The sequence below is a fragment of the Sceloporus undulatus genome, chromosome 1 (assembly GCF_019175285.1).
Source record: "Sceloporus undulatus isolate JIND9_A2432 ecotype Alabama chromosome 1, SceUnd_v1.1, whole genome shotgun sequence".
Taxonomy (NCBI): Eukaryota; Metazoa; Chordata; class Lepidosauria; order Squamata; family Phrynosomatidae; genus Sceloporus; species Sceloporus undulatus.
In genome coordinates this window covers 216655749-216678819 of record NC_056522.1, presented here as the reverse complement: position 1 = coordinate 216678819, position 23071 = coordinate 216655749, and the positions used below count along the sequence as shown (strand labels likewise).

The 23071-nt window shown below is 41.3% G+C and overlaps 1 protein-coding gene across 22 annotated transcripts in view; it reads right to left on the bottom strand.

The window, feature by feature from the left end:
* BAZ2B (bromodomain adjacent to zinc finger domain 2B) overlaps nt 1-23071 on the bottom strand; it is a 296772-nt gene that overhangs the window by 154287 nt on the left and 119414 nt on the right. The gene's annotated exons all lie outside the window — the stretch shown is intronic.

Below are 23071 nucleotides of genomic sequence, written 5' to 3'. Positions count from 1 at the left end.
TGGCATGGGCCCAGGATACCTAAAGGACCGCCTCTCCCCATACATTCCACCTCGCACCCTCAGAACGTCTGGGCAGCAATTACTGAAGGTGCCTGGGGCTAGGTTATCCTCCACCACACGGAGGACATTCTCCACGGCTGCCCCAGCCCTTTGGAATACGCTGCCCACCGAGCTCCGCTCGACTACCACCCTGGCCCAATTCAGGAAGGACTTAAAAACCTTCCTGTTCCAACAGGCATTCCCCGACTAAAAATCCTGTGGGCCTCCCTCCTCTTCCGTGGCCAAGAGGTTGGGCTAAGGGGCTTTTAATTCTGTTAGTTTTATTGATTGTTTTTATTGACTGTATGGTTAGCCTGTGTAGTTGTATCTTTTTATATTGTTTATGGCACCATTGTTTTTTAACCTATGCTGTAAGCCGCCCTGATCTTGGGAAGGAGCGGGATATAAATAAAATTTTATTATTATTATTAATGTATATATAATGAGACTTGAGAATGCATGGATTTTGGTATCTACAGGGGGTTCAGGAACCAAATCCCAGTATATGCCAAGTGCCCATTATACAGAATGTGAAACAGCCTGTATTACCTCAATAAGGGATGAGACTTTAGAAGGGGACACCTAACAATCCTGTGAGTACCTATACAGTGTTGTACCATTAGTTTTTCTGTTATGCTTGCAGCTCTCAAAAGTCACAATAGATTAAAATATTGTATTTGGGATTGTCCATTTATTTCTCCTCTTCTTTTTATGGCTTAATGTATATGCCTGTTTAAACAATTTAAGGTATAGGCTTAGCCAATGTACTTCATCACTTTCTTTCTCCTTTGGTCCTCGTATTTTATACCTCCTTCTTTGTACTGTATTTATATTTTTAAATTCCAATGGGGGGGGGGGAGCCAGCTTAGAAAGACTAGCTGGAATTTAACACATAAAACTGTACCCTGCATGCAGATGTTATGATGAGGATGGTTTTGCTAGCTGAATTTTTTGCTTATCTTGCAACCCTTAAAGGCAATGAAGCTCTACAAGAAAAATAAAAAGGTAGCCGTCCTAAATTGAAAGCTACTTGAAGAGCTTAGAAGCACAATGACTCTTGAAATAATTTGCAGTCTTCTTTCTCGTGGCTTTAGATAAAATAAAGGTCTGTGTTTTCATCTATGTGCTAGGACTGTATATGTCATCAAAATGAATGGAAATGTCTACCTCCACTCAGTTACAGTTCTGCATACTACCATTTGTAAGCCCATTCCACCCTGTTATGACAATAACCTGTGAATATTTTTAGTCATCACGACTAATGTGTATTTTAATGTAGTTTTTATCACAAAATACATTTTTCTTAATTTTTTAGATTTTTATATATATGCACTTCTATGCAAATTTTATTCCCCAAATGAAAATGCTAGAGTGGCTTTTTTTAAAGCTCAGAATGACATCACAAACTTTGAGAAGTGCAATAGCTAAAGGATAATTCACTTGAATCTGTACATTCATGTGGGAAGTGCACAGCAGATTGTGCCATTTTGTTTTCAAAATCCCAAAGATCAAATCCCTCAAATTTCCCTAGTTTCTTGGAAATCTTAAACTTGGGTTCCATTTCTATGTATTTAAAATGCTGGTCATTTCCCAGTCAAACACCAAGAGCCTATTTATATATGAACCCAGAGAGAAATTTTTTTCACAGCTGTGTAATCCTGCCACATCATGCAAGAATCAGTAATCTGGATTACTAATCCAAAACAGGCATAAGAACGTAGAATTCAAAGACACAGCCATGTTAGTCTGGGAAATCAGTATGCAAAAGGATCTTGTAGAACCTTTGAGACTAACTGAAAGAAAGAAGGTGGTAGCATGAGCTTTTGGAGACTTGCATCTACATCCTCAGATGCATGGGGACAGAAGAACATTATTAGAACACACATAATGGGACTTTTCAGACACACACAACCTCTTCTTAAACTGGGAACATGTGTTAGACAGGAGCCGCCTCTCTCACACCTTCCTCATGGTACCTTCTAAGCTTTGGTTCCAGGACCGCCGTGGATACCAAAATCGGTGTCTGCTCAAATCCTGTTATATTCAGTGGCATAGTAAAATGGTGTTCCTAATATACAATGGTAAAAGTCAAGGTTTGCTTTTTGGAATTTATATATTTTTTGAATATTTTCAAACCATGGATGTTTGAATCTGTGGATAAAGAATCCGTGGATACAAAGGATAGACTGTACAATGCTGCAATCCTGGATAATTTAAGGCACAGTTCGTTGTTGCTTCTGAAATAGTGAATGGTGGTCTGATGTCAGCTTCTGAAGCAGGAACTCAAACCTGAATCAAACTCTAGTTTATGATTCTGATTGTCAAGGAATACTAAACCACAGGTCCATGGTATGTTTGGTTTCAACAACCTGAAGAAGTGAATAGGCAGCTTGTGATAGTGTGCTATTTCTTCTTAATAAATCAAGTTTCTTGGCTTATCATGACATCCAACCATAGCTATTGACAGAAAAGAAGACTCCAGTGAGAAACTGGTTTCATCCAGAACATTTCTTACAAGGATTACTTAGTAAACACAGTTGTGATGGAGAATTTGAAAGATGAAAACAATCAACTGATATTAATAAGAATGCAAGATTAACTTTGAAATCAGATCCATGCCTAGGATGCAAATCCTTATGATTGCCGGGGGGGGGGGGGGGGGAAATAATGTTGCTGCAACCATGATAAACATCAAATCCTATCATCAGGCTTGATGTTAGTACTTCAAGGGCCATGAAACACCTCTAGTTACTGTTGTCGGTCACACTGAGGGTCTCTTATGAGCTAGATTGTAGAGGTTTTTTTTAAAATGTCTTACCCTAAAAGATAACAAAGGATGTTGTTGGAAATGGACAGAATTCCACAAACCCGTCCCATTCCAAAATTCCACATTTTGGGAGGGACTGCTGCACAAATGTACTCAGACAGTTGAAGAAACTAACCACCCCTGTAATAATAATAGAATTATATATTGAACATTAAAATGCACGATAAATATATTTATAGACAAAGACAATTAAGAACTGATGATAGCATCAAAGCACCTTTATCATCATTTTTATAACATCCACATTATTACTCAGACTACCTCTATCATTATGCTAAACTAAATAATATACTTACTAGAAAGAAGCAAAACATTATTCCTAACAGATCTTTCAAGGAGATTTATATTTCACCATCATTCAGCTGTTACTCTTTCAAATGACTGAAGGAACTATTTACTGGAGAAAAACCTCATTTTTAGATAAGCTATATAAAAATGAAGTTGATAGTAACAGTATGACACACTGGATATCTCATTTATAAAACCTATTATTATATCTACATAATAGTGATCATTACCTATGCTTGTTGCTCCTTTATAGTGAACAAAAGCCAGAGCTTTTATTCTAATTGCAGGGAACTGTATCTTGGGTTTTGTTAAGACGGTATGGCCCAGATTTTGCAGCATGTCTCAACAGTGCAAAGTGCTTCCTACAAAACAAGTCTTAAATTATAATTATGACCATACCTCTACAAATAAAACTGGATTCTGTATTAGCAACACTGCTATCAGCTAATTTATCTGAATATGATTTGGAGCACTAAGGATTCAAAAGGTATTTTGCACAATCAGTGGTCTCTTTTCTCATCCCAGCTTCTTTCAGTCCCACTCCTTATTCAGTTTCACCATGAAAAGTGTGAGGTGGTCCACATGAACAATCCACATCACACAAGGTAATACACTGCAATGTGAAAAAGACTGACACTCATAGACCTGTTGTATTTTCCACTGACCCGCTTCAAAAGCTTCAAAGGCTTATTTACTTCAATGGAAGATTTCACCAACTACAGTACTTAACTCAGAGTTGTCCAACTCTATCTATCTGGAATCAATGGCATTTCAAAATACTGAAGTTTGATTTGATCGGTCCTTTTGCTCACAGTCAATATATTTAGAGTGAAAAGTCACTTGAAAATAGAGACATGCACTTTTAGCTGAGAAGATTATCAGCACTCCCCTTTTCATCAACTTGTTTGATAAAGAACTCACCAAATATTTGTCAATATTTTTCTCATAGTTAAAAATAATAATGAAGCAACTGTCCTCATATTGCAATGTAGCAGCTGTCAAGGGCTGTGGGGTGCTACTGTGAGATTATTCTTCACATAAGGGCTTTCATTAAAACTTGGCATTTTCACAGAACAAACTATTTTTAAAATAAACACATCATTGTATACCAGAGGCTATTGATATAATCTGGAAGATCCTTTGAAGTTGTAAGACTGAATACATAATGAAACAGAGCATAATGTACATGCATATATATTTGTGGTATCACTGCTCAGATAAGAACAAATATGTACAACTTCTGACCCACCAATCCACTGGAGCTGCCCCCAGCCAAGTCTAGAGACCTATCAACACTCCAACTATGTTTGCCATTTACCCAGGACTGCAAAATTAGGAAAGCTTGTTGACAGATTGGCAAACCATCATATACGGTTGCTGGGCTACATTCAATGTGATCATTCCTAAGTTTTACAGACCTAAACTAGATAATTGACCTATCCTTTATCCTTATATACTGGAGGCTTCTTGTTCATGAGAAGCCACTCTTAATTATATGGTCTGTCATGCCACAAATTGCTTATATACAATCACTATATGAGACAAGCAATGGAAACAAGATACATGATGTTCTATCACAATGATAACCTTGCAAATGACCTCATTGCCAACCACCTTCCTTGAGTGTAATGTGGATTTGGCTACTCATACAAATTCACTTTGGCAGTGAGCTGTGGCGCTGGAGCAAAATATGGATCCTATTCTTGTAAAAGTAAATGATGTGCAACAGTGGCGTCACTGGAATGTGTGGTGATGGGGCCCGCATCGGGTGATACCTCAGAAAAGAGGTAACAACCAGTTGGCCATCCTCCCACTGAGGAGGGGTGAGCACCTGAGCCCTGCTTCCCCATGGCAGTGTTGGTCTCCTCATAAGCAAGCCACCATCCCCATGGGGAAGGACAAGGCTGAGGGCATCCAGCCATACTTCCCTGTGGCAGCAGGGGGGAAATCACATTCTCAGAATCAAGAAATGTTGTACCTGTAACCATTTTCTTGATTCACATTCCAAAACATTTCTACTGAGAACAATTTTTCCTTTATAAATTACACTTTATAAATTATTGAGACCAGTGTGGATTTTAAAAAAACCCAAACCACATTATCTGATGGTTAGCCCTAACAACTAAAAAAAGTGCAATATATCGAATATATCGGCTAGCACAAAGCCAACTGCAGCATACTGATGTGAAGTTTAAGTTTAAATCCTATGGGTTAGTTGTCAGTATCATCATATATGCAATCTTTTCAAGGAAAACTAAACATATCAAAGTGTGCAAAGCAATAGAATTTATATAATCAAACAATTATTAATAAATATCAGGGGAGTGGGTTTTCGATGCTTAAAAATCTAGTGTATGTAACAACCAGCACATAAATACAAAACTGGCCTATTTGGCTGTCACTGTCACTGTAAAAATACCTGGATAGAAATTTGTAATCACATAAAAAACAGATAATGTTTGAAACATAACTAAGCACAGTGACATGCTAGAGGCTACCATGACATGGAATTTAAAGTGGAATTTCAGCTTCAGTACATGAGTTCATCTATGTAGAAATTCAAAGAGGATCTACAGCAGCAGTAGCTCATATACAAAATACTTGTAACTGTTTTAGGAAGTGCTCACAGCACAACTGTAACATTCAGTAGGCTCTGTTGCCTACATCTTCTTCCCCCATCAGTCCTGATATATGGAAGACAATCAGTTCAGCACCATTTTGTGTGTACATGTGTGCATACCTTCAAGTTGCCTGTTGACTTAAGGCAACCCCATGAATTTCAAAGGGTTTTCTTAGGCATGTTGTTTTCTTTGTGAAGCAGAGTAGTGAAAAAGCAGTAACAAAAATGCAATTCTAGGAAAGGAGAGGGGGAAGTAAGTATATGTAGAGTTAGAATAAGAAATTGGAGAAATAAGATCTGCTTTGTAGGTGGTGGTATTAAAAGTAAAAGGAGAGTCTGTTTTGTCTTTTGGAACATGTGCAAGCTGTGTTCTGGCAATCAGTTCAGCTGGTACAGCTGGCACAGGAAAGCATGTGCAAGTGAAAACGCACACGAAAGGACTGCTGAAAGGATTAAGCAACAAACCTTGTTAGGTGCAAGTTCAATAAGTAGATGTGGAACAGATGAGAAACAAACAAGAAGAAGGTTTAATAAAGTTAGCTTCTTTTGCGGTAGAATACATTTTACAAATGGATTGGGAAATCTTTCATAGTGTGTTCAGAGTGTTTATGATGAACTCCGTCTTTTGTAGCAAATGAATTTTCTATGGAGGCTTTCTCAAACTTTCGTTTCCTCCCTTGCATTTCCCTCCCTTTGGCAGTTTTCCATTTGTTCGTAATGTTTTGATTGTGTCTTCCTGCATGGCAGAATAGGGTTGGACTGGTCATCCTTGGAGTCTCTTCCAACTCTAGGATTTTATGATTTTAAGGAATACTCAGAGTTGGTTTTGCCAGTTCCTTCTTCTGAAATACAGCCTTTAGTCCACCTTAAAACTTGTTTGGAGAACAGAGAAGAAGTGGACTCTGGTCTGGTGGAACCATGCTGCTGCCCAATTGCTAAACCATAACTTTTAGAAGAATGCTCATGCATTCCTTGCTTTCCCTGCTCAAGAGGCATCCTCATATGTCTAATTCACAAGATAAGTGCAATTAGCATTACACTGGAATCAGTGTTATCCCAAGCTACCGCTAACCCAAACTACAGCTTGAAACCTGCTTCTGAGCAAGCTTTGACAATGTAATCTCGGACTGAATGCTTCCAGATGCAGTTTTTATTATGAAATCGCCCTTTCTCAACCACAGAATTTTATTGGGGCTCTAGGTAATACTGTTTTCAATCTTTAACTCTCCCATACATGCGCGTGCACACACCCCCACACACCGCCAAATCCATAAAAAGGGAAAGAAAGAAAAGCTCCCTCTGATCAGTAACTCTAGGAGCAACCTACAGTAACTAGCAAAAAGATCATGAAAGATATGAAGGGGAAAAACTAATTCTAAAACGGAGAGATTAAATGCCCACTCAAGAGATGATTAAACACGCAATCTCACAGGGAACTCACTGTTGCCAAAGCAAAAGAAAAGGAGGGACAATGGGACTTTGTGTGGCCATGGCCACATTTTCGCTACACCTGGGGGGCATGTGGCCAGCAAGCTCATTTGGGCATTAAGGTGTAACCAAACTGTAGTCATCCTGAGATTGGTTTAAAATTCATGGATTAGATTAGTAAAAAGACACTGCTGGAAAGATTCCTTACATATGAGATGTATTTTAAACAATCATTATAATAGTTCAGACTGAATGGCTGTTTCCTGAAAGGCAGCGACTATATTTTTACTCTGACAGTTCTGTTCCAATATCTTCCACTTAAGAGGAAGTACTCCGTTTTTTCAATACTGTCAAGATGATTTCTACAGAAATCTCCTTATTGCCATTAAAGGAGAACATCTGAAAGATTATATCCCCAAACGTTGGCCACAGTCCAGTCCCACACACATAGTTCTATCCTGCAGTCTCTGTGCTCAAGAGTAATAACCCACATGGCAGAACTCATCATATATGATAAGATATGTGTACGGTGCTTGGATTTGCTGAAACTGATAAACTGACAATGTTGATTAAGTAGAAATCTTTGAACAATTTTAAGAAAGCCTGAGAATAGTTTATGTTTTTATTTTTATTTTTTGCAATCCCACTGGGGCTTTTCATCTGTTTTAGGCTAAGTAAATTAAAGAGAGTTTACAAGCAGTAGAAGCATAAATATCATATAAAAGAAGTTTAGTAATAGTGGAATATAACCATACGTTTAGGGGTGGGAAGTCAGTAGTGTTTGTTTTTGTTTTGTTATTTAATTTGGCTTGTTACGTATGTTGGTTTTAAATATATCCTTTAAAAGTATATATACTGTTATGTTTATGGTTAATAAAAATATTTTTAAAAATATAAAATATGTGTATGATACAGACATAGGTCTAATAAATTGTAGTCATATTGATGGCACTACTGGATGCAACAAAAATGGCCAGCCATTTGCACTGGCTGGATCTTAAAGACAAACAGAGCACAGCAGCTACAGAACAGCTGTAGGAGCCAAGCTGTTCACATCCCTTTACGTGCAGAAGATAACATGAAAAATTAGGTGCATTTTACAAACCAACAATTTGGAAATAAAACCAAAAGTGTGGGAAGAGATTTGAAACAATAGGAAAAAAAACAACAGTCTGGGGCAAACTAAAGGGAATGCCTGGGTAAAAGTTTCAATCTGAACAATCTTTTAAGGCTATGAATTAATGGGAGACTTGGGGGGTATAATCAATGGTCAGAATCCTGATGGCCATGTAACACCAGTGAACATCTCACTTTCCTTCACAAGTCCTCTTTTGAGCAATATGTACTGCCAGTAGCAAAGCAACACGAAAAGCCATCTCTGTTAGGAGTTAAAGCAGCCTTGTTTGCTCCCAAGCCATGTGGGCTGGCTGTCACTGCCAATCATTGTCACATCCACACTGCCACCTTCTCTTTCACTGGCAGAGTAAACACTGGCCAACAGGGTCATGCCCAGTATCCCCAATGCTCCACATAGGCTGCACCCACACTGCAGAAATAATCCAGATTGTCACGACTTTAACTGCCACAGCTCATTGCTATGGAATGGCACCAGACCTCTCTAACAGAGAAGGCCAAATGTTTCATAGAACTACGATCTCCAGAATTCTAAAGCACTGAGCCATGGCCATTAAAGTGGTGTCAAACTGGATTATTTCAGCAGTGCTGATGCAGGCACAGTCAGATATAAGTCTGGGTTGCTGCCCTTCCATCTTTCGTGGGGAAAGCAAAATACTTCCCCCCACTAAACATTGTGAATATTGTCTGCAGAATGAGACAAACTCAGCAAAATCCTCAAGGCCTAGCAAATTCCTCACTTGCCTGGAAGACAGTTTCATGGTCCAAAAGGTGGAAGAGGCAACAAGGGGGGTCAGCTATTTTAGATCTGATCCTAACCAACAAGGATGACTTGGTTAATGGGGTGCAAGTGGTGGGATCCTTAGGTGGAAGTGACCATGTTCTCCTGGAGTTTGTAATACAGTGGAAAGGAGAAGCCAGGCATAATCAGACATGCATCCTAGACTTTAGGAGAGCGGATTTCAGTAAACTTAGAGAAATAGTGAGGGCAATTCCATGGTCAGAAATACTAAAAGATAAAGGAGTTCAGGACGGATGGGAGTTTCTCAAAAGAGAGATACTGAAGGCACAATTTCAAACAGTTCCAGTGAGAAAGAAAAACGGGAGGTGTCTCAAGAAACCAGGATGGATGACTAAGGAACTTTCAACCGAGCTAAGTTTGAAACGGAGCATGTATAAGAAATGGAAAAAGGGGGAAATCACAAAAAAGGAATTCAAAGAAATAGCAGGCATGTGTAGGGGTAAAGTCAGAAAAGCTAAAGCACAGAATGAACTCAGGCTTGCTAGAGAGGTTAAGAACAATAAAAAGGGCTTTTTTGGATATGTCCGCAGCAAAAGGAAGAAGAAGGAAACGGTAGGGCCACTGCGTGGAGAAGATGGCAAAATGCTAACAGAAGACAGAGAAAAGGCAGAATTACTCAACACCTTCTTTGCCTCAGTCTTCTCAGAAAAGGCAAAGGGTGCTCAACCTGAGGATAATGGAGCAGAGGACAGAATAGGGGAATTTCAGCACAGAATAAGTAAAGAGATAGTAGAGGAACACCTTGTTAATCTAAATGAATTTAAGTCTCCGGGACCAGATGAACTCCATCCAAGGGTATTAAAAGAACTGGCAAATGTAATATCGGAGCCATTGACAATCATATTTGAAAACTCCTGGAAAACAGGAGAGATCCCAGCAGACTGGAGGAGGGCAAATGTTGTCCCCATCTTCAAAAAGGGGAAAAAAGAGGATCCCAACAATTATCGTCCAGTTAGTCTGACATCAGTACTAGGAAAGATTCTGGAGCAGATCATTAAACAGAGAGTCTGTGAACATCTAGAAGGCAATGCCATAATCACAAAAAGTCAACATGGGTTTCAGAGAAACAAGTCATGCCAGACAAACCTAATCTCTTTCTTTGATAAAATTACCAGCTTGGTAGATGAAGGGAATGCTGTGTATATAGTATATCTTGATTTCAGTAAGGCCTTTGACAAGGTTTCCCATGACATACGTGCAAACAAGCTTGTAAAATGTGGGCTAGACAAAGTAACTGTTAAATGGATCTGTAATTGGTTGACCGGCCGAACCCAAAGGGTGCTCAACAATGGCTCCTTTTCATCCTGAAGAGAAGTGACCAGTGGGGTCCCACAGAGCTCTGTCCTGGGCCCAGTGCTATTCAACATCTTTATCAATGATCTGGATGACAGAATTGGGAGAATACTTATCAAATTTGCAGATGACACCAAATTAGGGGGAATAGCTAATACCCCAGAAGACAGGATCAAGATTCAAAATGACCTGAATAGACTAGAAAGCTGGGCCAAAGCTAACAAAATGAAATTCAACATGGAGAAATGTAAGGTATTGCACTTAGGGCGGAAAAATAAAATGCACAGATATAGGATGGGTGACACCTGGCTGAATGAAACTACGTGTGAAAGGGATCTAGGAGTCCAAGTAGACCACAAGTTGAACATGAGTCAACAGTGTGATGCGGCAGCTAAAAAGGCCAATGCTATTTTAGACTGCATCAATAGAAGTATAGTGTCTAGATCAAGAGAAGTAATAGTGCCACTGTATTCTGCTCTGGTCAGGCCCCACCTAGAATATTGTGTCCAGTTCTGGGCACCACAATTCAGAAAGGACATTGAGAAACTGGAGCGTGTCCAAAGGAGGGCGACAAAAATGGTGAAGGGTCTGGAAACCATGCCCTATGAGGAACGACTTAGGGAGCTGGGGATGTTTAGCCTGGAGAAAAGAAGGTTAAGAGGTGATATGATAGCCCTGTTTAAATATTTGAAAGGATGTCATATTGAAGAGCGAGCAAGCTTGTTTTCTGCTGCTCCAGAGAACAGGACCCGGAACAATGGATGCAAGCTACAGGAAAAGAGATTCCACCTGAACATTAGGAGGAACTTCCTGACAGTAAGGGCTGTTCGACAGTGGAATGCACTCCCTCGGAGGGTGATAGAGTCTCCTTCCTTGGAGGTCTTTAAACAGAGGCTGGATGGCCATCTGTCAGGGATGCTTTGATTTGGATTTCCTGCATGGCAGGGGGTTGGACTGGATGGCCCTAGTGGTCTCTTCCAACTCTACGATTCTATGATTCTATGATTCTATGAATGAGCTTACTGGGGGACAAGGTTTACAAACAAATCATTAATACGTTTATTATCTCATACTTAAAAAAGAAAGAAAGTGGTTATGCACCATTTTAGTCAAGTACATTCTTCTATATCTTGGCCAGATTTGATCTAGTCATATGAAACACGACTGTTTGAGGACATGGAGTTCAGACAATTGTTGAACCTTATCACACCCATTTTCCCCCAGTGCCAAGCCGTTCCTATTCAAGACTGAGGCGCGTCCTTTGCTTCGGTTGGAAGTCTTCCAACCGAAGCAAAGGATGCACCTCATTCCTGAATGGGAACGGCTTGGTGATGGGCGATGGTATGGGGACATTTTGAGGACACTTTGAGGTGCAGGAAAATGCATTTTTTCTCAGACTCGTGCAGCCCCGAGCAGCCCCTTCCTGTGCCCATAATGGGGGGGGGGGGAATGGGTGCAATAAGGTCTGTTAACCAAAGACCCTTTCATACCACACAATTATAGCACTACAATTCCATGTTAACTGTCTGTAGTTTCATCTTATGGTACCTTTGGATTTGTAGTTTTCTGAGTTATTTAGAATTCTCTAGAAGGGATCTCTAGTGCATCACATTTGTAGTGCAAACTACAAAACCAAGAATTCGTCAGGATGCAGTCAAGTCAGTTAAAGTAGAATCAAAGCTTTATAACTGTGTACTGTAGTGTGGAAGTGCTAAAAACATGTAAAAATAATAAGAGAAGGCAGTATCATTGGCCCTTTTGGGGCGGCCTGAACCCACCCCTTTCCCCAACAGATTGGGGCCTCAGTGGCCACAGAGGCAGCCCCAGAGGCCCTGATCTGTCGCTTTTTCAGGCCTCGGGAAAGCAGCAAAACCATGCTTCCCCGCGACCTCAAAAGGGGTGTCCTTGGGGCTTCATGGCCCTTTCTCTCTGTATTGCTGTTTAAAGGCCACGCCAGCGATATGTGCGGCAGAAGGAGCTCTGAAACGGTCCTTTCGGCGCCACAAGCGCCCTTCAGCAGTGCCAAGACGTAACAGCCACGCCGCACCATTTGTCTGCAACGCGGCCATTACGTCAAAATGGCAGCACCCATGTGTACAGGGCGCCCCCATTTTGACGCCCCCGTCACATGCTAGGGGTGAGGCCGGTATGGACGCTGCGTCCTTGGCCAATCCCTAGCACGTGACAGGGCGGCGCAAAGGTCCGTTTAAATCGGGCCTTTGTTTCTTTTCTCTTCTTTTGCAAATCAGCCAAGACACATGTACAAAAGTAAAACAAATATCCAGCTGCTTCTACAAGTCTTTTTAAATCCCTGCACTGACAACTGACTACAGGGGCTAGCTTTCACCTGTTCTCTCCTCAACGTACCCTAAGCTCCAAGTCCTCATGAATTCCTAATAACTTTAAATCATTGAACAACAACCAGTGCCACAAAGAGCCTAGAAGCAAATTAACTGGATCATTTAAATCCCTAATGGAGCTTGCAAATTAATTTGCACACAATCCAGAAAAAATAAATGGTGAATTTAAAACATATACTTTAAACAATAAAGTATTCTTACCTTTGGTTCTGAAGGCATTAGATGCTAGTAGGGCAACCTAAGAATGAGTAATCACACCACTACTTTTAAAAACACATTCATCTGAATTACAGTCAAAGCTAATTTTCTTAAGAGAACCCCAAATACATATATTTTACAGGGTTATTTCACTGTCTGTCAAAAAGGTCTGTTAAAAGTTATGGTTTCTGTCTTCTCTTAAAGAAGCTGTTTTAAATTAAGGTACAATTAAAAAGTAAACATAATACAGGATTTCAGCCTCAAAACCACTTACTCTGAAGTAGCTTCAATAATTTTGCTGGAATGATTCCAGAGTCAGCAGACTGATGACTGTGGTCTATATTTGTTAACTGTAATTTAAATTGTGAAATGTCCGAAAAAAACAATTATGTGCTAACATCTTTTCCTTTTTCTACAAGTTTAGTTTCCTGCTGTGTTCCTTATGCAGCTTTAAAACTGCTACAACAAACCTAAGCCTGAATCAGTTGCTTAGCCTTACTGCATTCTGTTTTTCAAAGACAAAATGTTCATTTTGTTATATTAAGTACAGTTGCTGTTCTTCCTTCCTAGGTATTAAATCTGGCTTTCTATCTTTCAATAGTTAAATTAATCCCACATTGTTAATTCTCAGTGGTTACTCAGGCCAGGATAAGGTCCAAATAAAAACCCTGTAATTATCATATTCAAGGAAGTAAATTTTGAGCAGAAACAGGAAGGAGTGCATCCATATTAGCTTGCTCTTACAGACAACAAGGAAGCAGCAATCTCCTGTAGCTAAACATCTAACCAGTAATGTTAATATAGATATCCAGTGTGGTGTATGGTTTGAGCACTGCACTACACTTTGGAAGATTGGGATTTGAATCCCTGCTTGGCCATGGAAATCCACTGGGCAACCTTGGGCAAGTCACACTCTCTCAGCCTCAGAGGAAAACAAAAGCAAAACCCCTCTGAGCAAATCTTACCAAGAAACCTCAGTGATAGGTTCAGCTTAGCGTCACTGTAAGTTGGAAATGACTTTAAAGCAGACAACAACAATATAACAGCTAGCACAAACATTATGGTATCACAGATTTACTTAACTGTACATGTCATATATGCATGTAGCCAATATGCATGGGAGAACATGCATTGACTATGATTTCCCTCTATCCAAGCTGGATATAATTTGTGAAAGAGCATATGCATATAAAAATTGTACATGCACAGACATTGCAATGAGGAACCTTGCTTTTTTGACAACTTATTCTGAATGTATAAATATAAGAAGCCACAGCCCTGACCTTGCAAGACCTTGGCAGTGCTGTTAATAACAGGGTCTCCTGGATGTCTCTCATTCACAGGACTGTGATAAATAGAACCTGACTTGGTGGCGGGTAACAACAAGAACAAATACTGAATACACATAATAGTAAGGCAGGTATGATCCCACTCCTATATGCATGTTGACCAATGGATGTGCCTTCAAGTCACCTGTTGGCTTATGACAACCCCATGAACTTCATAGGGCTTTCTTAGGCAAGGAATACGCAAGAGGTGGTTTTGCTAATTCCTTCATCTGAAATATAACCTACAGAACCTGGTATTCATCAGCAACCTCCCATCCAAGTATCATCAGGTTGACCATGATTAGCTTCCGCAATTAGACAGGATCTAGTGTCTTTAGGTTATTTAGGCTGATTAGATATATAGAACAGAACTGACTAGAACAGAGACTGCAGTTAAGAACTCAGAAGACTAGGACTGGGAAGGACAGCTATGAAAGAACTAGATAAGACCCTGAAGTGCAAAGATATAAAACTGAATACTAAATTCAGAATTTTCCAAACCATAGTATTACCCATCACCATGTATGGATGTGAGAGCTGGACAGTGAAGAAAGCTGATAGAAAGAAAATCAAATCATTCAAGATGTGGTACTGAAGGAGAGTGCTGAACATGCTGTAGATCATCAAAAAGACAAACAAATGGGTCCTAGAACAATCAAGCCTGAGCTCTCCTTGGAAGCTAAGATGTTTAAATTGAGGTTGCCACACTTTGGTCACATCATGAGAAGACATGACTCACTAAAAATACAGTAATGCTGGGAAAGTAAGAGAGGAAAACTGTATACTAAATGGATAGACTCAATCAAGTAAGCCACAGCCCTAAGACTGCAAGACCTGAGCAGAGCGGTTGAGGACTGGGGGTCTTGGAGATGTCCCATTCATGGGTCACCATAAATCGAAGGCAGTTAACAACAACAAAGCAGGCATTCAGATGTATATAATAAGACAGATAATCCAAAACCTCTAAAAATTTTGCTGTTTTCAGAAGAAGCACTTCTGCACAAATCTTACTTGAAACTAAACTACCTGAGGTAGAGCAGAATATAGAGACCTATCTGCTCCATCCACTATGTATAGTAGCAATGTGTGTTATTTTGGCACCCAAGGCAGCAAATCCCATATGTACCCTGCCTCCTCCCTAAAACTATAACAATTAACTAACAATGTGCTGCTCTTTCATGACACCCCCAAAATAAACAATCTATCTGAAGCAGGGGCTTAATTCTGCATAGTAACCCTCAGCATTTTGTGCAACACTGATCTAAAAGGCTTACTTCTATTAGCCTGGTGAGCCACTAATCAGTTTTCTGTGACCTACAAGTACGCTAAAACTGTTGTTTTATTACTTACTCATAGTATACCATGCTGCATCAACAAAATAGCTGCCCAGACCTGGGCAAATAGGCATGTTTCTGTGTTCAATCTTGTTCTTAATTTAGGGAGAAGCTACCCATAAGATAAAGGATGAAAACACAGTACAGGTTTACAACTCATTTGAAGTTAACACAATAAGGGGCTAACAGGAAGAGAATGGCTCTTCTCTCAACTAGCTACAGCAAACATTCCTTCCTATCACCTGCTAAGCACAGGCAACATAACAGATTGCTACTGAAAGATCTCATTGTATTATGTCAATTTGTGCAGCCCTTTTAAGTTTTTTTCTAAACCTCTGTGATTATAAATCACAAATAACTTGAAAGGTAAATGATAACAAGGATTAAAGTGAATGATTAGTGAAGTCTATTCTTCTGTATTCTGATTGTTCTAAAAACATGGCAGGTAAAGGCTATTGCTATTCATTATGGAAGTGAATGTAACAGGTGGTGAGTCTCAGCTGAGAAGAGACCTCCAATAATAAAAATAATAATGATAGTACTAGCTTATATGCATCTTCTACAGTGTAAAGCAGGGGTAGGCAACCTTTTTGAGCTGGGGGCCGGGTTGCTGTCCCTCAGACAACTGGGGGGCCGAAGCCAAAAAATAAATAATTAAAAAATTAAAAAAAATTTAAATATATAAATAAACCAGGACAAATGTAGGACAAAATTTTCAAATGGAAGACACTTTTTTTAAAAAAATGGAGGACACGCAAAAAAATTTGCTAATTTTTAAAAAAATGTTAATATAAATGAATGTTTCTGAGGCTTCTATGGACAATTGCCCCCCAAAGGCCCTGGCGGCAATCGGCGGCAGGACCGGGCTGGGGCCGGTCCCAAGGCCTTGCCGGGCCGCATCCGGCCCGCGGGCCGCAGGTTGCCTACCCCTGGTGTAAAGGTTAGCATCCTGGGCTTTAACATGAAATGCTATACTGTTCAAGATTTCAATAAATCAGGCAACACTACATATAGGAAGAATCATAATATATTATGTTTGAGGATGATGCCTACCATATGTGCAAAAGCTGTTTCTCACAGATCGCAGAATGACAATAATACTTAAATGTGCCAGACATGGGGGTAAAACAGGCAGAAAGAAGCAGTTTCCAGCCACTTTGGATCCGTGCCAATTAGATCATGCATGCCTCCAAAACAGCTGGAAGCCATGCCGAAGCAGCACTCCTTTGAATCAGAGCAAACAGGAGCTCAGGTAATCTGACTCTTATTGGCCCTTGGGAGAGAGCTGTGTGGTCAGCGGGGTTTGGATCCGCTTCTAGACAGAGGGGACTTGGGACGCTTTTTCTGCCTTTCTGCTCCAGCCCACAGTCATTAAAAAGCAATGCTTAAGATCCAACAATCCCATGAGTTGTCCTTACAAATGAGGTTCTCCCTGCATCCCCAAAGAGAAAGGAGAGATGCAATATTTGTTGATTCTCCTCTCACTGTCCTGTATGATCTTCCTGAAATAAGGTTGCCAGATTGGATACAGGAAGAGACTCCTACAGATTTAATCCTGAATCAGTTGTGGAGCAGGATGAGGCATGATAAAGATCTCTCAAGTGGGACAAAGCTTTCTCTGCTCTACCTTCCGAACCCCAACCTTCTGTTCCCACTATTCATGCCAAGGAGTAATAACAAGAATACAGCTCAGCACTCCTCCATGCTTTCTCCCTCAACCTCTACTAGCAAGGCATTTGCCATGTTGGAGGGGTTGGGGTTTGGAATGTAAAGGACAGGTACCTTAGTCTGGCTTGACAGACATTTATGGTACCTTGTTCTACTCCAGTTCAGGATTAAAGTTAGAAAAGCTCCCTCTTGGATCCACCTTGGTCACCCCATCCTGAATAGTGTGAGAGGTGACCTGGGTAGCTGTAGAGAAGAGGAACAAAGCCCTTTTAAAAAAACTAAGAGCAAATGGATTTCCCTCAGTCCTTCATGAGTGGATTTTTTTCATGAATGGAAAAAGAATACTGGGTCCAACCCTGTATTTTTAGCACTAGCAACAGACAAACTCAGGAACTGGCTCAGTATTTACAAGCATTCTTGGTAGATATATGGGTTTATCCATTTTTGAGTTTTTCACTTGTTTGTACTGTTGAAACACGCATGTTGATTATATCTCATGCACTTGATTTATATTACTGCACCATTTTCTATAGCTGAGGGATGCTTGGACACAAAACTTTGAATTTCCTGCTGAAATGAACGCACCTTAAGAACAAGAAGATCTAGGATATGGAAGAAGGACAGCAACCAGGTAAAACAGTTGAGAGAACTTACCAGAGAGAAGGACAGATTGCTTACCTGTAACTGTAGTTCTTTGAGTGGTTGTCTGCGAATCCACACAAATGGGTAATTCTGTGCCTGCGCAGCATTTCCGGATACTACTGGAATTGCTAGGGAAGACTTTCTGGCGGTAGCTCCACCCACCCTCTATATAGGCATGAGGTCTTCCCACCCTTTCTCAGCTCCAAAAAGGTCCGCCGTAAGAGCAGACAAGGAAGAGAGAAGGACATGACAGAGGGGAGGATGGGAGGAATTGGGCGGATTCGCAGATGACCACTTGAAGAACTACAGTTACAGGTAAGTAACCTGTCCTTCATGGTTTCTGTGAAGCACACAAATGGGTTAGACTGGCAAGCTTGTTCCTCTGTGGAGGAGGGAGTGTCCTGGCAATAAATAATTTTTTTCTGGTTTAATAATTTCTGGTTTAATAATAGTGTGTCAGTTATTTGACAGGTGCCAAACAACCTTAGTGCATTCCGGAAAGGAGAACAGCTCTACCAAAGGCTGCTTCACATCGGTGTCTGGTATCAAGTCTGTAGTGCTTGATAAAGGTCAGAGGTTGTGACCATACTGCAGCCTTGCAAAAGTCCTCCAAGGGAATTCCGGAGAGGAAGGCTGAAGATGAAGCCACCGCCCTGGTGGAATGGACTAGAATTTGAGCAGGTGGAGTCTTCCCAAAAATCTCATAAGAGAGGAGGACTGTGGAAGTCACCCATTTGGAGAAACATTGAGGTGTGACTGGAAGCCCCATTTTGGGCTTGGAGTAGCAGATGAAAAGTCTGGGAGAACGACGAGAGGATGCAGTCCTGTTGAGGTAGAAGGCTAGTGCCCGCCTGACATCAAGAGAGTGGAGCCTGCGCTCAGTGTCGGTGGTTGGGTTCGTTGGGAGAATGATGTCTTGACTGAGATGAAAGGTGGACACAACCTTAGGTAGAAAGGAAATACCTGGACGGAGGACAACCTTGTCCTTAAAATTTTTCAGGTATGAAGAGTCCATACGGAGGGCACAGAGTTCACTGGCCCGGCATGCTGAGGTGATGGCTACCAAGAAGGCTATCTTCCAGGTGAGGAGCCTGAGGTGACAGGAAGCCAGAGGTTCAAAGGGTGAGGTAGTGAGTGCAGCCAAGACGAGCTGAAGGTCCCAAGCAGGGATTGGGATCACTGCCGCCAGTCTTAGGTTGGCTAGGCCCTTGAAAAATTTCTTCACAAGTAGGTCGGTGAAGAAGGATGGGTGGCTAGAAAATTGGAAGTGGGCACAGATGGCCGCGAGGTAGCATTTTAAGGATGAAATGGAGAGTCCGGATGCTGAGAGGTGGTGGTCCTCTCACATGCTGATGTGGAAATAGGCATCCCGAAGGTCCAAGGTGGCTAACCAGTCTGACTCCTGCAGGAGAGGCAAGATGGAAGCCAATGTTACCATACGGAAACGCTTGTAGGCAATGAAAGAGTTCAGGAAGCACAAGTCCAAGATGGGACGGAGGCCGCCTGTGGCTTTGTAGACGATGAAGTATTGAGAGAATAGGCAATGTCGGATCCAGGACAGGGAGATGGGCTCGATGGCCCTTTTTGAAGCAAGGAGCGCACTGCATCGAGAAGGGTGTCTGAAGAGGGAGTGGTGAGAATGATATCCCTTGGGGGAGAGGATTGCAGTTCCAGGGCATAACCCCTAAAGACAATGGAAAGCACCCAGGAGTCAGATGTTATGGAGGCCCAAGAATGATGGAAGTGGGCCAGGCAATCCCCAAAGGGAGATGACAGAACAGAGTGTGCTGGAGAGCTTCAGAAGCGGCACTTGCCTTGTTGTTCATCCTTCTTATGGAAGAGTTGCTTGTATTTCTGTTTTTGTTGGCATTTCCCTTACTGTTGGGGAGGGAAGCACTGTTGCTGGTAGTCCGAAGACTGGTTGGATCTACCTTGGTGGTGGTGGTGGTGGGGGGGGGGGGGGGGGGGGGGTCTTTGTCATCCTGAACAACATTGAGAAAAAGGAGGGCGAGAAGTGGAGGAAGAGGACATACTATATTTACTGGCTGTATTCTTGATTTTGTTTTTGAAGTCCAGCTTCTCATCAGTTTCCTTCCGAATCATTTGTTCAGAAAAGGAAAAAAATGTCATGTGAAGGAGAGGGGGCCTTGAGAAAGGCGAGGGCCTGAGACTGTTGAGCTGGAGCATAGTCGGAAACGGAGTGGTCCGCAGATTCAGCAGAAGCTGATCTGGTCCTGGTGTGGGCTGAGAGGGCCTGAGTGGTTACTGGTACTGGGAACGAGGGGCGCACTTGCAGGGAGACGGCAGAGCCGACTGTATGGGTCAGACTGGTTCCACTCGAGAAGCCGAGGAGACGCGAGACCGAAGTGGAATGGATGCGGCAGATGACCTTGGAGGAGGCAAGATAGGTTCAACAGGTTAGAAGGTTGAAACAAAACGGCCTCCATGGACTTCAGAAGGATCAAGAGGCAAAAAATAAGTGCCCGTGGCTTGATCAAAAACAACATCCTATCAGGGGGGTTCAGCAAGGGCAGAGGATGTATCATAGTTCTGTTCATCCTCGAAACCAACAACCTCCAAAGTCTGGGAGAGTCGGTCTGGTATCATCACTTGGGTGAAAGGAGATGATTCCTCTTCACTCTCCGAGAGTTGGTAGGGTTCCGACAAGGAATGCAGGAAGATTTTCGGTTGAGCCTGGGAGTCGGGACCAGGAGACAACTGGGCACACAGTACCAAGCCCAGTTCGGTGTCAGCGGCCTGGATGGGTGTGTCAGTATGAGACTGGCAGTCAGAGTCCAGACAGGGACGGGACTTCTTTCCCAAGTGATGGGATGAGTCCTTGGACTTGTCCCGAGATTTATGCTTTCTTTTCTCCGGTTTGGAGTCTGAGGACTTCTTCCTCTTTGGTGAGGCTGGGTGGCCAGGCACATCCTGGTCTGAAGACCTCCGTTTGTCTGGGGTTGACCCAGAGACTTCCGGAGAGGGTTTGCACTCAGTAGCAGTAGCCTTGGCAGGGACCCTCGGAGGAGAAAAGGGGGTAGTGCCCTTGGCAGTAGTCTTGGCAGGGACCCCTGAGGCCAGAGATGGGACCTTGCCCTTGGCGGCCGCAGCCTTGGTAGAGGCTCTAGAGGTAGAGGGAGGCTTCAAAACTTGGACGTAGAGCATGGATCTCAGGCACATCTCCCTATTCTTCCTGGCCTGCAGAGTGAAGGCCATGCAGTGAGGGCAGGAAGCAGGGACGTGGCCCTCGCCCAGGCAGAGGATGCACAAGGAGTGTCCGTCGAGTGCCGGGATGTTTGTTCCACATTCAGTGCACTTTTTAAAGGAGTGCGCAGACATCTTTAGGCCAAAGCCGAGGGACAAAGAGAAAGAATTGTCAAGGAGCTCTAATGTTACCATCAATCAGAGTCCAAAATCAAGTCCAAATCACAATGTAAAGAGTAGCCAGAATCAAACAAAGTCAGAGCAAATGCAGTAAACGAAAGCAAAAGCTAAGGAAGGAGTGATTCTAAGTGAAGTTCCTAAGCTGCTCACGCAGCAGACAAAAGGAACTGAGAAAGGACGGGAAGACATCCTGCCTATATAGAAGGTGGGCGGAGCTACCACCAAAAAGTCTTCTCTAGCGATTCCAGTAGGATATGGAAATGCTACGCAAGCGCAGAATAACCCATTTGTGTGCTTCACAGAGACCATGAAGAAGAAGTTAACACTCATACAAAAATGTGTTGGTCAGGTGAAGATGATCATAGTTCATGAAGCAAGTTTCATCCAGAATAACATAAGGAATTTTTGCATAACCATCTACAAACTATCATGTCACCTTGAATACCACCTGCACATATGAAGAATCCTATTTTATATTAGCAGCTGGACAAATTCATGTTCACAACCAGATAATTATGAACTTTGGCAAAATATCTACCTTCCTAGCTCTTTTCCTACTAGCTTCTCAATAATGTTGTCAAACCAATTATGAAACCAACTGTGTCCAGCATCAGTTTATCATGATACCCTCACTTTCATCAAAATCTCTTAACATCTAATTTTACAATCTAAGAAATTTTACATGTTTACTTTGACATTTGTTCCAATTTGAGTTCAATCACACTTATTTCCCTCTGAAGTACATACAGTATACACAATACTATGGTCTTAAGCAATTTAAAATAATAACTATTTTTAATTTGGTTGTACCTTGCCTCTTGATGTCAATTCCCCACCCCACCCCCATGTAACTATGACACTTTTTCTGTAAATTTCAGTTTAGTTTTGGAGCTGGTATAACTGAACTGACATTCTGCCCCCAAGCAGTTAATATTTGACCCACAGCCTTCATTAACACTGGATTTTGCTACTAAATCTACTAAAAGTATTACAATTATGGATACAACTGAATCAAAATAATGTAATCCCTGCTCATGTCAATGAGAAAATAAGGATATGCTTAATTATTTCTTACTGAACTCAATGAAACAAAATTCGTTTTCGCTTGCTTGCAACTTATGTTGGGAAAACCAAAAGAGTGCATGATGTACTGATAACCAAAGTTAAATTTTATATATCTTCCACATTATTCCCCCAACTCTCTACTTATACCATGCAATGTGATATATATATATTAGAATAAGCATAACAACCTATATAAAAAGTAAACTTAATTTTAAAAATGGATTGTGCTTTAGTCTAGAATAGATGTACAAAACAATATTCCACAGATTACAAAACAGTCAACTGCCTCTTGTTTCTTCAGCTCACATAATGTGGAAAACATTTGTCACTCACTCTTCCTAACAATATATGGCATCTCACTTCCCAAGAATATATTTTCTCTGATGCTTATATCTTTAATTCAGAAGTTAAAACACAGCATCTAAATATAAACAGTGCATACGTAAACTCACAGATGCATATATTAAAATGTTCCTTCAGCTTTTCAGTACTAAAGAAGCTAAACAATTCCCTTACTTTAAGAAGAAAAATACAAAACAGAACAAAAAAAGGGAAACGCTTCTCTGAAATGAAAGCTTTTAACCCACATCCCATAAACGTTTTAAACCAACAATTCCCTGATTATTTTTTTAAAAGAGAATCACAGAACACTCTTCCCTTC